Below are 9,910 nucleotides of genomic sequence, written 5' to 3'. Positions count from 1 at the left end.
TCTAAAGCCTCCACATCTTTCTGGTAGGGTGGCGACCAGAATTGAACACTATACTCAAAGTGTGGCCTAACTAAGGTTCTCTCCAGCTGCAACATGACTTGCCAAGTTTTCTACTCAATGCCCCAGCCAATGAAGACAAGCATGCCGTATGCCTTCTTGATTGCCTTCACCAAGTTCCAAGTTCCAGAACCTGTAAGGAAGCTGGCCAAAAAACCCAAATACATCAGCTGATTTATTTTTAAATGCGTGAAGAGGATAATTCACTCGAGAAGCGATTGCACTGAAAATAGATATATTTTATATATTTTTTAATGTTATTCTTAACACAGGGTTACAAACATTAACATCACAGAAAATAGTTTTTCAATTGACGGTTAAACAATTCTTAAAATAAAAGGAACCTGATTACTATTAACTTATACTTTTTCTATCTCAAATTAATCAAAGCACATCACAGGTCAAAATTCACATTTAAATAAAATTAGCAAAAAACAAGAGTTACATGTTGTACACTTCTATGGGGATTTCTTGGAAAGACTGTTTGAAGAGAGTAGGTACCTTTCAGCAAACAGCCTTCAGAACATTCTGTCTTTTTTCAGACTTTTGCTGTTGCTCATCTTAAAACTCATAGGAGTCTGACACTTTTGGAAAACTACCAAGATTACAGAGAAATGATTGGGATTTAAAGCTGTTAATGTATTGTTAAATTGGATACGCTTTTTTCCGCACAAGGACGACATCAGCATGCACATCAAACTTAAAAACATTGAAACAAGAAGGGGAAATATAATCTGTCGGGACCCAGCTAATGTCAACGTGCCCCTGACAGGGAACAGGTTGTGTTTTGCCCGAAGACTCTCCTTCGGTGACCAATCGGCATTTTGTATTACTTATTGTGAATGAAAAATGTGCATTCAATCGGGTATGACATTAGAGATGGCAATCTCTTCGAAAGACTCAAATATCCAGGCGTTCTTCCGATGACGATAAACAGAGGAAACATTCTAAACTGCGTCATACCCCGGAAGCAGAAGATCAACTCTCAATTCCCATTGTTATTAGAGTGTGGGATCCGCATTAAACCCCAGCTGGGCATAAAGAATCTGTAACATAAACCAGACACCGTTAACATGAGCCAGAGCATCATCAGGGCGACAGGTGAGGGAATTTAACCCTTTGAGCCTTTCCCACCAATCAGGTAGATAATTGCTGAATTGCATCTTAACTCGATCTAACAACTTCCCTTCCACAATGCTCCATCTCCTTAACACAACATAAAACTCTCAAACTGTGTTTTGACATATTCATTTTGACGCCCATTCTCTGTGAGTAACTTATTGTGCAATGTTTTGGGAAATGTTACCGGTGCTTTGTGACAGCATTCACCATGCAAAGCCGCACATGCTCATTTCGCAGCAAGTATCATTATTCAAACTTAAATTGAAAATATGTGAAACCTATTTACATATGCTCAGATACAATTTTATTCATAGTTACCGCTTTTTCCTTCTGTACGTGCTCTGAAATGTGTCACTTCTTCATCAATCTTCATGTTGCCTGTCAGAAAGAGGACATTTAACTGAGAACAAATTGCCCATTTCATACTGAACCGCCCGAAAGTGTAAATAATTCAGTCATAAATCAACGGACTGAGAGACCCGTTTTAGAGATGTGGATCAGAAATTGGCTAGCTGAAAGAAGACAGAGGGTGGTGGTTGATGGGAAATGTTCAGAATGGAGTTCAATTACAAGTGGCGTACCACAAGGATCTGTTCTGAGGCCGTTGCTGTTTGTCATTTTTATCAATGACCTAGAAGGGCGCAGAAGGGTGGGTGAGTAAATTTGCAGACGGCACTAAAGTCGGTGGTGTTGTCGACAGTGTGGAAGGAGGTAGCAGGTTACAGAGGGACATATATAAACTGCAGAGCTGGGCTGAGAGGTGGCAAATGGAGTTTAATGTAGAGAAGTGTGAGGCGATTCACATTGGAAGGAATAACAGGAATGCGGAATATTTGGCTAATGGTAAAGTTCTTGGAAGTGTGGATTAGCAGAGGGATCTAGGTGTCCATGTACATAGATCCCTGAAAGTTGCCACCCAGGTTGATAGGGTTGTGAAGAAGGCCTATGGAGTGTTGGCCTTTATTGGTAGAGGGATTGAGTTCCGGAGTCATGAGGGTTTCAATGTCTCCCGACAATCTCTACCTGACTGCCGGTTCCTGCAGATCATTCTCCCGGACACCAGAAACAAACTCAGAACGAATAGAACCGCAGCAGCCAAACACTCAGGAATAAATAAAGTGTGGTAATGGAGAATCTGCAGCGGAGGAAAATAAATATATTTGAGAAGGAATATGGTGACTCAGAACTTTTTCAATTAAGAACAGCAGAGACCCAGAACTACCGACACAGAAAATCTAGAGATGACAAGCAATGTCACTCTTGTCAATATCGCAAACATCAAGAGATCATTTGTTTCAAAAAACACGACTGAAAAATGAATAGATAAGCGAATCGAATTTGAAAAGTTTAATTAGTTGGATGGGTCGAGGGAGACAGATATGGAAACAAGGACATAGGACGAATGATAGAAAGGGAATAATAGATGGATACATATAAAGAGAGGTGAGTGGGAGATAGATAGATGGTGAAGTAGATGATAGATAGTTGATTGATAGATCGACAGATAGATACATAGATAGATATATAGATAGATAGATATTTAGATAGATAGACAGATAGATACATAGATGGATAGATAGATCGATCGATAGACAGATAGACAGATAGATAGGTGGACAGATAGACAGACAGACGGCAGAAAGATAGATAGATCGATAGATAGGTAGGTAGCCAGTTCGATATTCAGATAGATGGATAGATAGATAGATAGATTGATTGATAGATAGCTAGATAGGTAGATAGATAGATAGGTAGATAGGTAGATAGATAGAAAGATAGATAGATAGATACATTCAAAGTAATCACATTACACAACTCTCTCTGGAGATTCCAACATCGTTCAGACGATTATCATAAACTGCACTCTGAAATTCGCCACCGCAACCCCCTCCCGCTGAAAACTCTGTGCAATACCCACCTCTCACTCTGTATTTATCTGAATTTCTATGCATCTACCCACACCTCATTCATGTTGCAAGATGTATTATTCTCCAATCTCCATCTTACCTTGCATATTTCCTTGTACCTATACTAAAAAAATCGAATATAGTGTTTTAAGTATCTATTCGGACACGTTTTAAAAAATAACCTCCAATATATTGGTTAAGCGTGACTACAATTTCACAAATCGCTAATGACACTCCTTAATTAACCGTTTTGCTTAAAAATGCCTATCAATTTAATTTACAATAATGGAAAATAAATATTTGTCCGTCAATAATGACATACTAATTTCTGTATTCTCAACTTATTTCTATTTTCAGTCACATATGCCACGTTCGATATGCACGTTTTGCTAGGAAGGCTGATGGTTGTGGGTTGGTTACTTGTTAAATTTGGGGCTCTGGTTGGGGTTGGTTTTGGAATCGAGTTATTATTCGGGTTGGAACTAATGTTAGGTTTAGTGTTTCGGTCAGGGTAAGGATTCGGTTTTAAGGCAGGCTCCAGTTCAGCGTGAGGATTTATTTAGGAATATAAACTCACTCGAAAATTAAAGTCCCCATCTGATAGAGGAGGAGAGAGATATGTGCTGCAGAGATACAAACAATTGAAAGGAGACAGAGAGTATGTTGATGCCGTACAAACAAAATTACCAAGCTCTGTGGGCAATGTCTAATTAAATGGAATTGAAAAACTGAATTACTATTTTGCATGCATGACCTCCCTTTTTTGACAACGCCTATATTCCTATGAATAACTCTAGACTCCGAATCGTTTCACTCCACATGATATAAAGACAGGGCAAAAGACACGGGATACTGCAACGGCCCTGCCAATATCCCGGTAATCGTGCTGAAGACTTGTGCTCCAGAACTTGCTGCACCCATAGCCAAGCTGCTCCAGTACGGTAACAACACTGGCATCTGCCCGGCAATGTCAAAAATTGCCCAGATGTGTCCTGTACATAAGAAATAGGACAAATGCAAACAAGTCAATTAACGCCCTATCAATCTACTCTCCATCGTCAGAGAATTAATGGAAGGAGTCATCAACAGTGCTATCAAGCAGCACTTACTCTGCGATAACCTGCTCAAGGACGCTCAGTTTGGGTTCCGCGAGGATCACTCAGCTCCTGACCTCACTGCAGGACATTACTGCAGGGAAGTGGGTGACTGCAAAATTTCAGCAACATTCGCGACTCCTCAGATAATAAAGCAGTCCATGTCCAAAAGCAACAAGGGCTGGACAATATCCAGGCTGAGGCTGACAATTGGCCAGTTACATTCTCGCCAGATATGTGCTAAGCAATGACCATCTCCTACAACAGAGGATCTGACCACCGCCCCTTCACACTCAATGGCAACACCACCGTTTATTCACCCATAAATAACCATTGCTGAGAAACTGAACTGGACTAGACACATTAATATTGTGGCTACAAGGGCAGGTCAAAGGCTAGGAATCCTATGGCGAGTAACTCACCTCCTGATTTCATGAAGCCTGTCCACCATCTACAACACACAAGTCAGGAGTGTAATACAATACTCTTCACTTTACTGGATGAGTGCAGCTCCCAAAACACTCAAGAAGATATACACCATCCAGGACAAAGCAATCCGCTCGATTGCTCCCCGTTCCAGAAACATTGAAACCCTCCACCACCGACGAACAGTGACAGTCGTGTGTACCATCTACAAAATGCACTACAGTAACTCACCAAGGCCGCTCAGACACTTCCCTCCAAACCGACGGCCACTATCATCTAGATGGACAGCAGCAGACGATACCAAGGAACCCCATCACCTGGAGCTTCACTTCCAAGTCAGTCACCACCCTGACGTGGAAATATATGGCCGCTCCTTCATGTAGCTGGGGCAACATCCTAGAACATCCTCCCTAACAGCACTGTGGGTGAACCTTCACCACAAGGCCTGCAGATGTTCAAGAAGGCAACTCACCGCCACTTTCTGAAGGCCAACTAGGGATGGGCAATAAATACTGGCTAAACCGCACCCCGTAAATGAATTTCAAAAGATGGATACAGAGGGACTGAGGAAGCGTGAACAGAGTGGACCTCTTTCTTTTAGAAAGGAGAAAACTGAAACGTGATCTAACAGACGCTGCTAAGTTCTTGAAGCGGATTGTGAGCGCAGATGTCGAGAATACTGTTTTGACTTAAACATGGTGGAGACCAGAACTCGGAACCATCAATATGGCATCCCCTAATATCACCAATCGGGAATTCTGGACAACGTTATATAACCAGCGACTGGGGGGGGGGGGGGGGGGGGGGGGAGGTGGAATTCACTACCACAACGAGTGGTTAAGGCACATGGTAGAGATGCATTTGATGCGAAACTCAATAAACTAATGTGGGAGACAGGAATGGAAATGTATTTTGGTGAGGTGAATCGAAGATGGGTTGGGAGATGGCAGAAGTGTGGAATATGAACATCAACACGTAGGAGAGGGCCGAAGAACCTACTTCTGTCCTGGAAAATTTGTGTATTACAAATAAGAAAAGAACACAATCGAAGGAGGAAGCAGTTAGCAGAAAAATAAGTTTCGCTTTTGTAATTGTCATGTAAAAATGCATTATGTCCCGCTGTGTAAGGGTGAATCCCAAGTAGACAGATATATTAGACATTCAGAAAGCTAAACACTGAACGTATGATATTGAAAGGGGGTAAGTGGCCGGATAACGATACATGGACACATAAAAAGGGTGGAGTTTAAATGTCAAAACACATGCTGCTGACAAACAAGCTACTCATTAAATACAGGAGGAAATGCTAATTGATACCTCTCTCCAATGAGACATTTCCACTGAGAAGAGGTTGACTGGAGTTGATTTTAACAGCGCAGGTAAATAGAGCTCCAATGCTCCAAGATTCTGCCGGGAGAATTATGGAACTCCTGATTGTATAGGTTCCGTCCGGATCGATTGTCCCAGATTGGGCAGCATGGTAGCATTGTGTATAGCACAATTGCTTCACAACGCCAGGGTCCCAGGTTCGATTCCGGCGTGGGTCTCTGTCTGTGCGGAGCCTGCACATCCTCCCCGTGTCTGCGTGGGTTTCCTCCGGGTGCTCCGGTTTCCTCCCACAGTCCAAAGATGTGCAGGTTAGGTGGATTATAAATTGCCCTTAGTGTCCAACATTGCCCTTAGTGTTGCATGGGGTTTACTGGGTTATGGGGATAGGGTGGAGGTGTTGACATTGCGTAGGGCGCTCTTTCCAAGAGCCGGTGCAGACTCGATGGGCCGATTAGCCTCCTTCTGCACTGTAAATTCTATGAAAAGAATCGGTCTCGCCTTCGGTAAGACGCCCCGAAACATTCCAGCGGACGGAAAATGATTCGGGGTCCACACCCTTCACCAAACAGACCAATGGGATCCTTTCCATAAAAGGAATTTCAGACAGGGGCGGGCCTCAGAGGTAAATCATTGGAGTTCCTGGTGTGTGGGATAAGATTCAATCACTCTTGGGCGTAAATTGTCGCTTAATTTGATACAATTTCTAAAATATTCCTAATTTCTACCTGTGATGACCAATTGGGAACCGTTGCCAAACTTGAAAGACATCCCACTGAAGACCTTAGTTGCACAGTAATACGCTCCCGAATCATTGGCCTGCACCCCCGCAATGATCAGAGAATAGAGAGTTAATTTGTCGTTAACTTCTCCAGAAAATCTCCCGTTTGGAGAGCTGTGCTTTGTGACGATATGAACAAGTTGCAGATGCTCGCTATGCTGCCGTCTATACCAGTGGACCGCTCCCGCTGACAACCAACCCGTGTGGCAATGAGCCTTGAAGGTGCTTCCAACCGAGAGGGTCTGGATCGCTGGAGTCTGGGACGAAACTGCCTGAGATGCAATACCTGAGAGAGACAAGTTTATCGCATCGGGTTCTGTGATGGCAAGGAAGAGTTTTATTTCGGGCTGAAGAACCGCTACAATAAAGTATAAGACAGGCAATCCTCTCATTAATAAATCCCAACCGAGTAAAAAGGCCGAGGGTTACATTTTAAATCATAACAGTTGCACGGGGGAGCGGCGGGTGGAGGGGGGAGCGCGGGGGGACGGGGGGGGGGGCAATGGAGAGAGACATATTGCAGGAAAAATGAAGAATTAAAAATATTATTTAGGTGCAACTCAACGGTTGCAAGTCGGATGTAGGAAATCCAACAAATAAACTCCCCGCTTCCACGCTCCCCCCCCCCCCCGCCCCCACCCCACCCCGAGAGGAAAAGCGGGGTTTAATGCAATGTTGACCAGCTGATCATGCCTTTGCTGCCGTGGTTTGAGGGATCATTCTTGACCCCAGTGAGAAGGCGGGGACAACCAACCATCCAATTCTCCCAACACTCTCTTCCGGCAACAGGGGCCAGAGGATATTTTACCTCCCGTAACAGCCAACCCGCCCCCCCCCCCCGAACAGGCGCCGGAATGTAGCGACTAGGAGCTTTTCACAGTAACTTCATTGAAGCCTACTTGTGACAATAAGCGATTTTCATTTCATTTCCCAAGGGGCAGATTTGTTATATCTGTTTAACACATCTTCCAATATATTGGAGAATGTGTACATGTGATCTTTTTTCATCATATGGAGATTATTACTTCTTTCAACACAAAGCTAATATTCTGGTAAATCGCTACATGAGAAATGTTCAACTTGGCTGACTCTCTCAGTGATCTTAACCCTTCAATGCGACTCACTCAGTGGTCTTAACCCTTTAATAAGACGCTCTCAGTGATCTTAACCTTTCAATAAGATTCTCTCAGTGATCTTAACCTTTCAATAAGATTCTCTCAGTGATCATAACCTTTCAATAAGACTCTCTCAGTGACCTTAGCCTTTCAATAAGATTCAGTCTGTGAACTTAACGGCAATGGGATCGTTCAGAATGAGAAGTAAAGTAGCCACAAACCTGGGAAGAGATGCAGCAACGCTCAGGGCATTAAGAAGCTCATCGTCTGCTATCCCCGGGTCGCTCGCAGTGAGATTTACCAAGTCTCTTCGCTCGGGTATTTCTGTGTTCGCTCTCGCGGCTTGCAAACCATGGTGGAAATGCATACACTTTACATGTCGCGTTTAAAAATAGCTCCCTGGAAAATTCAGCTTGTGCGACTGTTGGCTGAGAACTTCCTGTTTACACGTTAAGTGCCCACGCAACGCTTTGCCTGCAAAGGGCAACACATTATAACGCGTGTGAAATGTTGGTGAAAGGCGGTGCAAAGCCCAGAGCGGTACAAATTGTTAACAGAAAGTATTTGTAGGAAATTCGCGTGTGAAAAGAGCAATTGCCTCGAATTACAGGTGCTATGATTATTTAATCCAAAACACGTTCATTTCACAAGCATTTCAGATTGATGAATGCTGGAATCAGTTAAATATTTTAGAAATTGTTCCACTCGGTACCTGTCTGATTGTTTGTCTCTTTCTGTTACAATTAGTCCTGTGTTGCAGTGGACCGTGGACCATCTGCTCCGTGTCGGTGAGAATGATACACAAGAACCTTCTCCCACTCTCTCTTCACCACACCCCATCAGTTTGTCCTTCTGCTCATTTTCCTCCTATATAATTATCCACATCACCCTTAAATGCATCTCTGCTGTTGACTGTGCACACTTCCTGTGATGGCGAGTTCCACATTCTCCCCAATCTCTGCGTACCAAACTTTCTCCAGAATATCCGGGGAATTCCATCAGGAAACCATCATACAACATAGAACATTACAGAGCAGTACAGGCCCCTCGGCCCTCGATAATGCGCCGACATGTGAAACCACTCTAAAGCCCATCTACACTATTCCCTTATTGTCCATATGTCTATCCAATGACCATTTGAATGTCCTTAGTGCTTGCGAGTCCACTACTGTTGCAGGCAGGCCATTCCAGCCCCTTACTACTCTCTGAGTAAAGACAATACCTCTGATAATCTGTCTTATATCTATTTCCCCTCAATTTAAATAGAATCATAGAATCATAGAAGTTTACAGCATGTAAACAGTCCCTTCGGCCCAACCAGTCCATGCCGCCCAGTTTTTACCATTAAGCTAGTCCCAGTTGCCCGCACTTGGCCCATAACCCTCGAAACCCATCTTACCCATGTAATTATCTAAATGCTTTTTAAAAGACACAATTGTACCCGCCTCTACTACTACCTCTGGCAGCCCATTCCAGACACTCACTACCCTCTGAGTGAAGAAACTGCCCCTCTGGGCCCTTCTGAATCTCTCCCCTCTCACCTTAAACCTATGCCCTCTAGTTTTAGACTCTCCTACATTTGGGAAAAGATGTTGACTATCTACCTCATCTATGACCCTCATTATTTTATAGACCTCTATAAGATCACCCCTAAGCGTCCTACGCTCCAGGGAAAAAAGTCCCAGTCTATCCAGCCTCTCCTTATAACTCAAACCATCAAGTCCCGGTAACATCCTAGTAAATCGTTTCTGCACTCTTTCCAGTTTAATAATATCCTTTCTTTAATAGCGTGACCAGAACTGCACACAGTATTCCAAGTGTGGCCGTACCAATGTCTTGTACAACTTCAACAAGACGTCCCAACTCCTGTATTCAATGTTCTGACCAATTAAACCAAGCATGCCGAATGCCTTCTTCACCACCCTGTCCACCTGCGACTCCACCTTCAAGGAGCTATGAACCTGTACTCCTAGATCGCTTTGTTCTATAACTCTCCCCAACGCCATACCATTAACTGAGTAGGTCCTGGCCTGATTCGATCTGCCAAAATGCATCACCTCACCTTTATCTACATTAAACTCC

General features: G+C 43.5%; 1 long non-coding RNA gene across 1 annotated transcript; it reads right to left on the bottom strand.

Annotated features, from left to right (window-relative positions):
- Positions 1-293: 293 nt before the first annotated feature.
- On the bottom strand, positions 294-8,160 carry LOC140403056 (uncharacterized). Its single transcript, XR_011938231.1, has 4 exons — positions 8,050-8,160; positions 2,203-2,314; positions 1,498-1,557; positions 294-1,103 (listed from the first exon to the last, which is right to left on the bottom strand). It is a non-coding gene; the product is annotated as an uncharacterized lncRNA (long non-coding RNA).
- Between the last annotated feature and the right edge of the window lie 1,750 nt (positions 8,161-9,910).

The sequence above is a fragment of the Scyliorhinus torazame genome, chromosome 26 (genome assembly GCF_047496885.1).
Source record: "Scyliorhinus torazame isolate Kashiwa2021f chromosome 26, sScyTor2.1, whole genome shotgun sequence".
NCBI classification, from domain to species: domain Eukaryota; kingdom Metazoa; phylum Chordata; class Chondrichthyes; order Carcharhiniformes; family Scyliorhinidae; genus Scyliorhinus; species Scyliorhinus torazame.
Note: the sequence above shows the minus strand (reverse complement) of the source record. Positions and strands in the feature narration are given on the sequence as shown.